Source organism: Pinus tabuliformis, chromosome 5_2, assembly GCF_031772625.1.
Source record: "Pinus tabuliformis cultivar Carrire ecotype Pingquan chromosome 5_2, CPIR1, whole genome shotgun sequence".
NCBI classification, from domain to species: Eukaryota; Viridiplantae; Streptophyta; class Pinopsida; order Pinales; family Pinaceae; genus Pinus; species Pinus tabuliformis.
Window position 1 is genome coordinate 355,315,683 of NC_142306.1, and position 13,971 is coordinate 355,329,653.

Below are 13,971 nucleotides of genomic sequence, written 5' to 3' on the forward strand. Positions count from 1 at the left end.
ACTTCCTCCAAAGCATTATAAATACAGGCATTGGGCCAGAGGGAGGGGAGGTTGAAAGCTGAACATTCCTAAGGGTAGATGCTGCTGAAATTAGGACTCCCTTATAGAGCTTGAGAGGAGAGATTCCAATCCTTTCTTAGCTTCATTTGGAAGTGGGTGAGCTGATCAAAGTAGAGGAGAACTCTTGCTGGACCCTGGGAGGGACCTACACAACACCAAGGCACTGGTTGTAATGGTTTCTTTTGTTTCCAATTAATACAATTAAGTTCATTTTTCTCAACAAATTGTTATATATATTTTGTTACATAAACTCCTTGGTCTTTATGATGAATATGTTTTATTATATGAGTTATTCAGGTGCTATGTAATCGTTTGCTTGTTAGTGAATGCAAGCTTCAAGGAGAAGGAGCTCATCTGGATCGAAGAGGCTTGGCTGCTACAAACATCGTTGGACTAAAGGTATGCCTTAAACACCTGGTTGCTTTTATTTTAAATGCATATTTAGGGAAAGATAGTGCTTGATTGTTTTGTTTGTCACTAGAAAGCCTTAGCTTCTAGGGAGGTCGGTTTTGTCCGCAAAATTGACTCTTTCCGCATGACAATGTCTATCATCACATCAGTTATATTGGTCCTTTACTCGTGCCGGTTTGAGAAGGTCCCCATTGACTTCTTGCTGGCGGGTCTTATCCTTATCGACGACGACACCTTGCTCTGAGGACAGGCCTAGAGCTGCACCCTGGACCTATTTTCATTATTGATAGGTCACCTTGTGCTCAACATCGATCCGTATCATGGGTCTTTGACTAAGTGGTTTCCCTTGTGTTCGACATCAACTTACATTATCACACATTGGGATTCATGCAGTACCTTGGTTTCCATTTGACCCTATTGGTGGATACCTCGCCTCTGTGTCAGCTTTCATTATTGGTTGGTTCAGAGGGTTTCTGTCGTGCACTAGCCACATCTTGTGTACGTCGGGAACGTACTTCAGTTGGGTTACTACATCTCTTTCGTCCGATTCCTTCCACATTATTGGCCTACGGGTTACACTCGCACTAGATTGATGAAGGATTCCTTAATGCCTTCCTTCTAGCGGATCTTTCCCTATCGACTCCGACTCATTGCTCTAGGGCAAATATCTAGAGTCCATTTGGCGGTACCTTGGGGTTTGCAGTCATTAGTGGCAGATCCTTCGCTATCGACAGTGGGAAATCATCATTGTCTCCTGATCGATAGATTCTTATAGGTGTTTGACTCCAGTTCATCTATTCACACTTGTTAGATTGTACTGGGTACCTTGACGCTCATTATCATTATCAGTGAGTAGTCTTGCGTTTGTTAACGATTTACATCAATGACCGGTAATCAAACAATTTCTCACATGGTCGACTTCAGATCATTTATTCCCATGGTGTAGAAATGTACCACGACAGTCGGTGAAGACCTCAGGTTTTATCAGCATTCATTGGTTCACTTGACAGTTGCTCCTGTTGCTGCTAGTTGATACCACTCCACCTTATATGTTGTAGTCAGTCATGGCGACATTCTATATGCTGGCACCTGAGTTTGCAGTGTAGTACCATCCTATTCCATCATGTTCAGTTGGTACCTTTTGGGATCAGTCTTTGATATCAGTGATCCATTGCATCTTTCAGCATCATTGACAGTCTTATATGTGATATTCAAACATGTACTTGTTCGATCATGATCAGATGATCCATTATGTATTTTCCAATCATTTATACTTGTATACTTAGTGGATCTGCTTGTACTTGATATGCGGACATGCTTTACTTTTTCTGAGCATGGGTATGCCCGCCTCAGACAGCGTTTCTTTCTGATCTCCTTTGGTGGTTTGGCAGGCTGAATTCTGGTGAAGTCCTCCTCAGTTTTTGATAGATTTCCTTTCCATGTACTTACATAATACATTTCGGCCATCATGTACCCCTTCTGACCTCATATATTAGGGGGCATCTGTTATAGCTCCAAATCTCACTCTTATGGTTTGTGATGCTGCACTCATGGCCTAGGGCAACCCCTCCTTCCATACCTAGTCCTAAAATTTAAAAAACAGTGTTTTATCCCTTATACACGACATTGCCCTAACTTAAACGCGTGTATACATGGTTCTGTGTATACCCAACCCGCGTATATGTATTAAAACACTTAAAAAAATATAAAACTCCTTATTTTCAGGCGGAGATCGCGGGTTTTACCTGCTGATCACCTGTTAGTGCCCGTGGCCCAACTATTCCGAACCAACTCCCAACTAAAAAACTACTTTGGGAGAGGTATAAAAAGACCTCAATGGGAAGGCCTAAGGGAGGAGAGAATAGAGAGAAAGGTTATTATGCTGAGATTTTTCCCCTGATGAGGTTTGAAGTCCCTTGTGCCTTCTGCACTTCCCCCATTTGTACAGGAAACCCTTGTTTCCTTGTGTGTTGATGCTCATCCACCATTTATGACATCATGGAGTAAGGCATGGAAGGAATTTGTTAAAGGCTTGAGGTTGGAATGGATCCAGAAGGAAGCTTTTCTTGGAGCCCGCTGAAGGTGACCCAGGTGAAATTATTCCTTTTTATGTACTTTATTTGTCTATAATAAAAGAAACACATGTCTTGGTTCCTGATATGAATCTTCTTTATGTTTATGATATTCATGTTTAGAATTCATATGTAATTGGTTGTTTGGATTTCATAACTAACTACCTTTATTTATAACATGAAGATGGTTTCTTTATAAGGTTTTTTCCATATACTGCTGTGTTCTTTGGAATTGGTTGTTTTGCAGGACAAAAGAGAAGAAGGGAACTCCAAGAAGGGTTTGGACCCTAAGGGCCTTCTCAAACGTAGGATGTAAGGTACGTCCCCTTTACAATAGAATTTTCTTATAATAGCATAATGGCTGTGTGAATGTGTGTTTCTTTGAATAGATAACTTTCAGTCTGCTAGGGTTTCAACCCAAAAAGCCCTAGGGGAACATTTCCCTCCAACACCAGCATAACACTCTCATGTGTTGAGCAACGAGAGCCAAGGAAAATATCTAAGTAAATGGAAATTGGGCCATCATACTGGATGTGACTCCTACACCAAATGGTGTGAGGTCTAATTGGGATCTTATACTGAGGAGATCCCCTTAATGTTGGGAGATCCAACACTGTCAACATTTCTAGTGTTAGAAGGAGGGTCACTAGTAATTTATGGTTGATTGTCCCACTAACCACAATCATCCATTTTATGGTCAAGGAAGTAATATTGACTCTCTCTCCCCTACTCACAATTTTGAAGTTGGTAATTTCTCACCTCCCAGACCTGAACATGAAATATCGTACCATCAACTCTAGGTTTTCCGTCCCATCACCTATCAATTTTTAAAATTTGTTGGAATGATTCTGAGAGTGTACACCCTTCCATACTCTCAAAATAAGCACAAGACTACCCCCATAGGAATAGTAGTCACATCTATCGAAGAAGCGATACTTTCCACTCTTGGGGAGCTGGTAGAAGCTATTGAGAAAGAAGAGGAACCCCTGCTTTTCTGAAAGGAATAAGAGGACAAACTCTTACTCTCGAGTCCTGGGTCCAATAGAGGAGGCGGAAGGGGAGGAAATGAAGGAGGAGGAGAAGAAGAGGAGGAACCAACAATTTCGAAAGGTGAATCATTAGATTCGGAAGAGGAAGAGGAGGACAACATGGCAGACCAAAATCTAGATTGGATGACTTAGGGCCCATTGGCACTTCCAATTATCCTGCACAAGATGCTAAGACACATGGACAACCTCTTTATGAAATATGACCTTGACAAGATAGTGAAGGAAGAATATCACTTAGACACTTTCTACCTACATCTGTAGACACTCACGGTACGTTACGATGACGTTGCATGTCAAATTTTTCCATGTACCTTGCATGGAAGAGCAGTTGTATGGTACCACAACATTCCTCCAAACTCCATCTAGAATTGGGCAATATTCAAAAGGATCTTTCTAGAAACGTTTGATGAAGACAAGACCCCTACCATGTTACTGAAGGAGTTGGGTAGTCTCAAGATGGAGCAGAAATAAAAGGTAAAATATTTCAATAAGAAGTTAAATGGTATCTGAACAAGTTCTCAGACAACACTAAACTTCATGACTCCATCTTTGTTGACTACTACACTTCTGCCCTACCGACCAGCGTTGTGCAATTCATCAAGCAAGCTGTGAAACAATCACTAACAAAAAATTATGAAGAGGCTATTGTCATGGAGAAAGACTTGCGTGCTATTAGAGTCATTGCAGATGATGAACCCGCTAAGGATTCTAAAGACATGATTAAGAGGTGCCAAACCTATGTGAGAAAGGTTAAGGAAAAGGAAGCAAGTGATATTGAGAACCTTACTCGTCTCGTCAAGTCCTTGAATACCGAAGTGGCCGAACTTAAGCAAATGACCTGCGAGATCACCATGACTAGTAGACCTTCCAAGTACCCACAGAAGAAGAATGTAGCTTCCAGTAGCAACAGCAGTAGCAGCCAGCTAGCCAAATCTACATAGAGCTCTAACTTGGTTTTGAACCTTAATAAAATCTCTATAGATTCATACTACATGTTTCACCATGAAGCCCATTCGGAAAGGATGTGACTAGAATGGAACCATGGAATGAACAACATGGCTGTGTAGCTTTCCAACAAACCCATGGTTAATGAGAAGGTTAAGCCTAATAATGAATAAGAAGAAGATGCTACACCTGATGAAGCTCCAAGAACTAGGCATGTAGTAAACATGTATCATTATTCTTTGGAAACCTAGAAGACCACCATCAATAAGGAGCTTCTGAGTGATGGTCTGGACCTGAAGAAAAATAACTGATATAGCTTGAGAATTTAAGGCCCCACCCACTATGTTTAAGATACCAAGGAATAAAATAAAGACAAGATATGTTAAGGATAGTAGGTCCACTATTCGACTCATCATAGAACACCTAGAGCATGTCCAGGAAGACAACTTCAAAGAGAAGTGTTTCCACAAGCAGCAAAGCCAAATATATCCCACCAGCAACCATGAACTCAGTTCCACCCCTGGACACCTTGTAGAGTCTTCCCGCAATAGACTATAACATTATAGAAGACATGAAGAAGACTTGTGCAAATATCTCTCTGTTTGAACTTACAAAAATCACGAGTCAGCAAGACATTATTCTATGAGCACTTGGGGAAACCTCTGCTGGTCAAGCCACCTCTTCAAACAAGGGATCTAGTAAGTCTCCTGATACTCTCACATATGTGTTTAATGTGCTCCATATGGAGGAGGCGATCTCACTTTGTCCATAATTCTTGTTATCATTTGAGATCTTTAACTTCACTGTTCACAACTTCTTGGTTGATTCTGGTGCATCAGTCAATGGCATGCCATTCTCCATCATTAAGAAGATCAACGCTCAATGGAGTAAGACTATTACACAGATCATCTAATTGGATAGAACTTGTGTGCCAACAATTAGTGAACTTAGGGATGTGATCATCCAACTAACATCTGATGTGCGGGTTCATCAATGCATCAATATTGTAGTTGTGGATATCTGGGAAGCATATGTGGTATTTCTCAGCAGAGACTGGTCAAGCAAGCTGCAAGGATTATTTTCCACTTATTGGTCACATTTATGGCTTCTGTATAAGGACAGGAACAACCAGATCCAATTTTTGTCACAAAGATTCATCAAGCACAACGTGTCTCCCTTGAATGGAGAAAACGAGTCGTTGGCTTTCGCAAAACTCATGTTCGACAATTTCTTTTTATAGGCACAATTGGGGTGCTACCTTGTAGAGCCATCCCCTATCCCACCAGACACACATTTGGGCCTGCTTCCATACCCAACTGGAGAAAATAACACTTGTATAGTAAGTAGTAGTAGTAGTACTAGTGTGTCAAGCGGTCCTTATATAGATAATTTGTGGACCATGTACTTCAACGGATCCAAAACGTAGGAGGGCTCTGGATCTAGTTGTGTTCTTATAGACCCGCTACAAAGGAAACATTTTCTCTCTAGTCTCTTGGAGTTCGAGTGCATGAACAACACCGCAGAGTATGAAGCACTCATCTTGGGCTTACAAAAATCCATTGACCTCAAGGTTGTTGTTCTAAAAGTGGTAGGTGACTCTGAAGTCATGGTTCGTCATGTACATAACGCTATAGATTGTGTGTCACTGTGTCTTAAGAATTACTAGAAAGAGGTATGGTGACTCATTTCTTAATTCAAAGCCTACAATACTATTTCAGTGCCAAGAATGCGTAATGCAACTACGGATACCTTGGCAAACGCAGCTGCTAGGATGTTACCATTAAGGGATAGTTTTTCTATTGAGATTTTGTATAAACCATCTGTCCTAGACAACATCACTAACTTGCATGTTTTTCATGATGATCAATAGATACTTCATTTCATGGCCAATTTTGACATCTTCAAGGATGAAATGATAGATGGGGATAAGCACCAGCAGATTTTACAGGAAACAACTAGTACAAGCAAAGGAAACCTCATCCCTAAGGGTGTTGTATCACTAGAAAATTTGTATGACTTTCAGAACCATTTTCAGGGACCTTTGAATGCTAAGACCCATAGCTCGACATTATCGCATGAACAGATCAATATGGGAATAGAAGAAGATCCGAAGTATGTGAATCTCGGTACGTGTTTTACACCACAAGAGAGGAAAAATTTTATCTACCTTTTCAAGCAGTACCGTGATGTATTTATGTGGATGTACGATGATATTAAGACATATGACACGTGAATTATCTAGCACATTATATCGATCAAAGAAGGGGCCAAGCCTTTTCAGTAGAAACTAAGGAAAGTTCATCCAACACTTGAGCCCCTTATACAGAAAGAACTGACCAAGTTGCTGGATGCTTGGATCATCTATAAAGTGTGACATTTGACATGGGTGTCCAACTTAGTCCCTGTCAGGAAGAAGTCTAGGGAGATCCGCTTGTGTGTAGATTTCCGCAACCTCAATTGCGCCTCAAATAAGGAAAACCACCCACTGCCATCCATGGAGCATATATTGCAGATAGTATCTGGAGCAGAGATGTTTTCTTTGATTAACTATTTTTATGGCTATAACCAGGTTTTGGTAGCAAAGCCTGACAGACTCAAAACAACATTCCGTACCAAGTGGGGTACGTTCTCATTTCATAGAATGTTGTTTGGGATGGTTAATGTAGGTGCAACATTTCAGTGTGCAATGGACATCACTTTCCATGGGCTTATCATACAGAGTGTGGTGGTCTACCTTGATTATGTAACAGTTTTTTCAAGACAACGGTCAAACGACCTACACCATCTCAATAATATTTTTGAGCAATGCCGAAAATATGGGATATCCTTGAATCCCAAGAAGAGAATCTTTGTAGTGTTCAAGGGTAACTTGCTTGGAAACATTATTACTAAAAGTGGGATCAAGGTAGATCTTGACAGACTTCAGACCATCACGTAGATTCCCCACCCCGTAAACAAGAAAGCTATAGAGTCTTTGTTGGGTAAGATCAACTTCCTCAGAAGTTCATCTTTGATTATTATTAGATCGTCAAGCCTATATAGGAGATGATAAAGAAGGATGTAGTATAAAGTTGGGGAAAAATGGAAAAGGATGTGTTCGACTGCATAAAACAAGCAATAGTAGAAGAACCAACACTATACAACCTAGACTTTAACAAATATTTCTTGCTCTATACTTTCACTTTCGCCACCTCTCTCATTGCTATACTCACTCAGAAGGATGAGTTGAACAATGAGAAACCTATCTCCTTCATAAGTGCGAGTCTACAAGGACCATAGATCAACACAAGATTATGTAGTATACAAGGCAGTGAAGCACTTCAGACCCTATTCTTTGAAAACCATTGCATTATCTTTGTTCCACACCCAATAGTCAGATCACTGCTTGTTCAACAAGAGCTGGGTGCGAGAAGGGTGAATTGGATGACAAGACTGCAAGAGTATGATATTGACATTAAAAAAATTCAAACCATCAAGGGTCATGGTCTTTGTAAGTTAGCAAGGAAAGTGGTTCATGCACAAGAGGAAGAAGAAGAGCTTGCAAGCTAGGAGCAAGAAATAGAAATGTACAATGTTGAGAAAGCATCTCCCACTTCAGACGGAAACTCTTGGTATGAAGATGTGTGTCATACCTTGAGCATGGCACCATGCCCTATCATTTTTCTATGCAGTAGAAGAGGTCACTTTGACTCAAAGCTCTATCATACCAGCTAGTGCATGGGATGCTATAAAGAAAGCACCATAATGGAATATTTCTCAGACACCTAGAGGTGCAAGATTCAGATAAGTTGTTACATGATCTCCACAATGGACTAGCCGGGGGACACTTTGCAGGTAACACCATAACACATAAGGTCATGCGGGATAGATTTTAATGGCCTACATTATTCAAGGATGCACATGCCTACACCTGCAAGTGTCCGGTTTGTCAAAAGTGTGCTGACAGAAATCAGAAGTCAGCAAGCCCGTTGCAACCTATTTTAGTGGAAGAACCATTCCAACAGTGGGTTTTTGATATCATTGGGGAAATTTTCCCGCATTTGTCAAATCATCACCGCTATATCCTGACTGCTACAAATTTCTTCACGTGGTGGAAAAAGGAAGTTCCATTGAAACAAGTGAACGATCAGGACGTCATCAATTTCCTATAGCAAAATATCATTTCCAGGTTTGGCATTCCTACATCACTTGTTTTCGAAAATGAAACGTACTTTTATTCATTAAATATTTATGGGTTTGCATTCCAAAATGGTATTGTTTTGAAAAATTCTACTAACTACTATCCATAGGGGAATGGTCTTTCCAAATCCAAAATAAGAACCTCATTCGCATCATCAAAAATACCATATTCTATTAGCAGCAAAACTGGCACTTTGCTCTGGTGAATGATTTATGAGATGACCGAGTCACACCTAAGCCTTCTTTGAGTACTTCCCCTTACTTCCTGGTGTATGGAAAATAAGCCATCCTCCCACCAAAAATTTACTTACATGCTCTCCAGTTTTCCTAAGAATCTCAGGGCAATCTGTGTCTTTTAGTTCAGTGTTGGATGGAAACTTTACACAAGTTATAGGAAGAAATATTGAAAGCAAAAGAAAAATTTTCACTCCATCAGAACCGTATCAAGAGATGGTTTCACAGAAAGTATACAAGGCAGACTAACTTCAATTTAGGTAACTTAGTCTTAAAGTGGGACAAATCCCATGAGGACAAAGGCAAGCACACTAAGTTTCAATTCCTGTGGATTGATCCTTACACTTTCCACGGGAAGCTTGACCAATACACGTACCATCTCCAATCACTTGAAGGGAATGTTGACTCTCTTCTTATCAATGGCCAAGACTTAAAATTTTATTTTCAATGAGATCTGGGGCCACACCCCACACAATGTACATAGTCTTTTGATTGCTTGTTGTTGTTAAGATATTTCAACACATAGGAAATAGTTAAGTATAACTTGGTCTAGTATAGAGTTAGGTAAAGTGTGTTTCTTTACTATGTACATTTTGTAACTTACAATCTGACGGTCACGATATGTAGTGATCTGACGGTTCCTTCTCTCCTCGGTATTACCGACACTTGATCTGTGGCTTAACACCCGATTGGTCCATGATCTCTATTTAAAGAGCATGGAGGGTCATTTGTAGGTTAACCGTTCATGAGAGAAGCTTATGTAAATTTTCATTCTTTTTATTAATATATTTCCTGAAGTGGCTGCGTTGGCTCAGGCCGTGGACTGTTTCCCTCTTTGAGGGTTTTAACCACGTCAAAAATACTAGTGTATTGATCTGTGATCTGTTTGTGAGCGGTGTCCTTTGGTGTTCTGTCTGAGGAACTTACCCTGTAAATTCCTACATGGTATCAGAGCTATTTGAGGGCCGCGTTTGTTGGTGATCCAAATCTGAAGCCAGTAGAACTGCATCTGACTGGCGTTTCCTAGATCTATTGTTTCTAACTACTTTCAGGCCGAGAGGACTGCTCTATTGTGTTGGGAGCATCTGTTCTAGTGAGGAACCCCTTTCGTTTCATGCAAAAAGGTTTCCGGTAGCCCTAGCTACGTCATTTTTAAGAACGAGAGGTATAAAATGTTTATTTGCAGATTACAGTTATTTTCTCTCTGTTTATTTTGGTTTCGGTTTATTTAGCTTTTTTTTTTTTTTATTACTGGATCTATACCTTTCATTTCTGCGTATGCTCTTTGCCCCGTGACTCTGTGCGATCTGGGCAAATCAAAAACAGAAAGGAAGGATTTTTCTCATGCGTATGCTCTTTTCCACTACGCCTTAGTGTGATCTCGGAAAATCAGAAACATTGAGGAAAATATTTAGTTTCCGGCTAAAGCTAACTTCGAGCCATAAGGTTTGCTTTTTTTTTTTTTGTATGTCCGTGTTTGGTTTTGTCTTTTTTTGTTTTGTAGGGAAAAAGAGTTTTCTCAAGCAAGCACGCAACCCAAAGCTTCAGTAACTAAACCCCCCCCGCTCTCTCTCTCTCTCTCTCAAACCTTTAGTTTAGCTCACTTGTGTTATAGACATTTTTGTGCCTTACAGCATTGAGCATGAAATGTCCATAATCTAGGGGATCCAAAGTCCCTAAACATGTTGTTCCTACCCCTAGAGGAACAAGGCTAACAAACCACAGTAATTCACAGAAGTTCTCCACCAGAAACTGCTCAAAAACAAGTCAATTCAGGATCAATTCAGAGGCTCCACTAGCTGTCTGCGCTGAAATGCAAAGTCTGCATTGGCTACCTGCACTGCAACGTAGGTAGAAGCACTACCAGGGTGCGCTGAGCGGGAATTGATAAATGGCAAGTTCATTCAACAAGGTGTCAAGACCCTGGAAGCTTCCAGAATCTTCCTCAATGACACTTGCCTCAGTGAATTCGACTAGTGATGAGTAAGAGGTTCTCAATCTCCAAGTGGAAGCAAGAACCTCCAAGTGGAAGCAAGAACTGACAGAGGGAGAGGACACTAGTCAGATCTCAAGCTGACTCATCCTCTCTCCAAACATCTATATATGGATCTCTCCTCCATGAGATCTAGAGGTTGGAATTTTGTTATTGCAAAGAATTGTTGTTGGTTTGAGATTGGAATCATTAGGTGCTTAATGCTTTGAGGGAAGGTGAAGATAGGAATTTCATTTGCTGGGAAGGAGATGCTGGATTGGAACCCTGTGGGTTGTATCTCCTCCTGAACCTTGTTATTCATCAATAAAGCTATCTTGGTTTCTCCTATATACTGATGTATCTTTGATGTATGATTGCATTAGTATGTTTAGTTTATTTCTAATCCTGAACTAGTTATGAATATGAATCTATGTCTTGTGTAGTGTTCTCTTCTTGTGATCTTGCAGAAACCTCTTGAAGCTGGAAGCTGGGCGAGCGAGAAGGCAAGTAGCTGGGAACTCTCAAAGAGAAGAGAAACCGGATCGAGGGACAAACGAAAGACACCGGTTAGTTCATCCATCTCTCTTCATTCTTAATTCATAAAGGAAGAATACTAGAATAGGTGTCTCTGTTTGTTGCTAAGGCACTGTCACACCTTAGGTGGATAGGATCATCCTGCATAGGCATTTTTCCCCACAACAAATTGGTGACTCCGCTGGGGAGATATGTTTAGTCATTTTATTTGTGTTTCCATCATTGTTTGTTTCATAGACTCAATAGCAACAATCGAACTGCATCTGCTATTCTCAGATGCAAAGTAGACAGCTGCTGCTTTGATCCAATCACTGGATTTGTCTATGATCTGAACAATGGACTCACAAATGATTTGATGATCCTTTGTGATAGATCTTAGCCCTTCCTCAAAGCATCCCTTTGATTGTACCTTGCTTGTTGCTTTGATTTGGCCTGAAATTGTAGATTAAATAGCAAACTGTTACCCAGAACCCAGTGAGAAACTCTCGTTTCTCCTTCAGCGCAGACCCTATGAAGAGGTTCTGCATTTCAACGCAGGTCCCGTGAAGGCTACCTGTGCTGAATGTCAAAACCCCTGTGTTGAGGGTGCGCTGATCCAATTAGGCCTTGTGCAGCTGGGGTTCTCTGCTCTATTTTTCCTTGTTTTGATCTCTGATTTTTGCAGCTTGTAACCAGCATAGGTACCTGTCTGATAACTCCTTTTCTCTGCTTAAATTCCGCCTCCTTTTGTACAAAAAGACTGTGAGTGTTTTTATGTGTTTGTGGCGTCATTTACAGTTTTCCTTTGCAAGAGTGAAATAATCATCCTGTAGCCCTTGATTCAGATCTGTTGGTTGTGATCTTAGGAGAGAGTTCATTGGCTGTTTGCAGTTGATTATACATTTACTTTTGCTTTTGGTTTGAGTTTGTCTCTTTTGAGTGTCAAAACAAGTGTTCATTTCGAAAGTCGTAAAGTGCTGTATTCTCTTCTACCCTTTCTGATTTCGAAAAAGTAAACTTGTTTGTATTTTTCATTTAAAAGCAAATTCAAAGTTGTACAAAAAGCTTTCTTTTTAGGCATCAATATTAAGAAAGCGGAAAACAAACACCTGCATTGTGCATTTGCATCTTGATAGTTTGCATGCTTGATTTAGGAAAAGTGCATTAGAGTGTGCTGATTGCTCTTTGAGAAAAGATGGTGTCTTTCTTTTCCCTTTGTAGCTAGGATTTTCATTGTTGAAAAGATATAAAAGCTTGCTTATCATCTTTAGACTGCATTTAGGAATTGTATCATACATCTCGTGGTGAACCTCAAAAGGCAAACTTTTAAAAAGATCAACCTAAAATAAATTGAATGAACTTAACAACGCTTTGTAACTTAACGCACAATATAGAGGTCTAGGCTAGAGATGTGTTCCGGCGTCGTAAAGCCTGGTGACTGTCGATCTCGCTGATGGTGGGTGATTCCTCCTGAGGGACGATAGCGCCAGTACGGATTGTGCTCCCACGTACCGTCGAGTATATATTGGGAGACCCCTATAGGCATAAAACCTTTATCCTTAGGAAGCCGTGTCGGCCGCCCTACTGATCGCAATGCACTGAACACAGCATTCAGGAAGATCGACCGCCCGTACCTTAAAAAGTATTCTGCGGTTTTGCGAAAAGTTTTGCACACCCTCTACCTAGAAATCCAGAGCAGTTCCTTTTGACCTTTTTCAGACTCTATAACAGAAAAAGTCCATCCGAGCATTTGTCACTTCGGGCTCGTTAAAACATCGAAGGAGACTAGAGTCATCTTTAGCTTTTTCTCGACTCTTTAAAAGTGAAAAAGCAAGTTGTGTCTAAAGCGTCGTTAAAATTTATTTTAAATGGAACAATCACCCCTTCTTCTTGCGTTGATCTTTAGGTTGAGAAAATGGAGCACACTAACCAAGGAATTCCCCTTGGTGGAAATCCCAGTCCCTTCTCCTCTTGGGGAGATGTTGGTGCGCCCCATATGGCCACATTGTCGCTTCCAGGACTGACAATTGGCTTGCTGGTCTGGCTCTTCTCAACCAATGTCGTTCAGAACACCACTATTCCTGAACAGTCGAATCAACAGTTAGACCAGTCCAGAGTTACCCACCAGCCTTCTACTTCATCTAATTCTTCCTCTCCTCCTTCCTCTTCACTTGACGGAACTGGTAAAACAAAAAACCAAGTTCCTAAGGAGAAGAAGGAAAAGAAGAAGAAAGAGAAGAAGAAGAAGGAGCCAAAAGCGACTGGGGGAAAACAAGTGGCGTCTGACAGAAATCCACACACAGCACTGACTAGGCCTAAATCGCCATGTGTCATATGCAAGGGAGACCACTTCCACAGAGATTGTCCCTGCATCCCTCGGATACTAAGGGAATGGTCTCCCCGTTTGCACAATTCGGTGGCGTCAACCTCTGATAGCCATGTTGACAGCTCACCGTCAACTAGTGAAAGTGAAGTCACAGGACAGATAGGGAAAGCTAGATTCCCCTGCAAACTGTGTGAAGGCGACCATGCCATC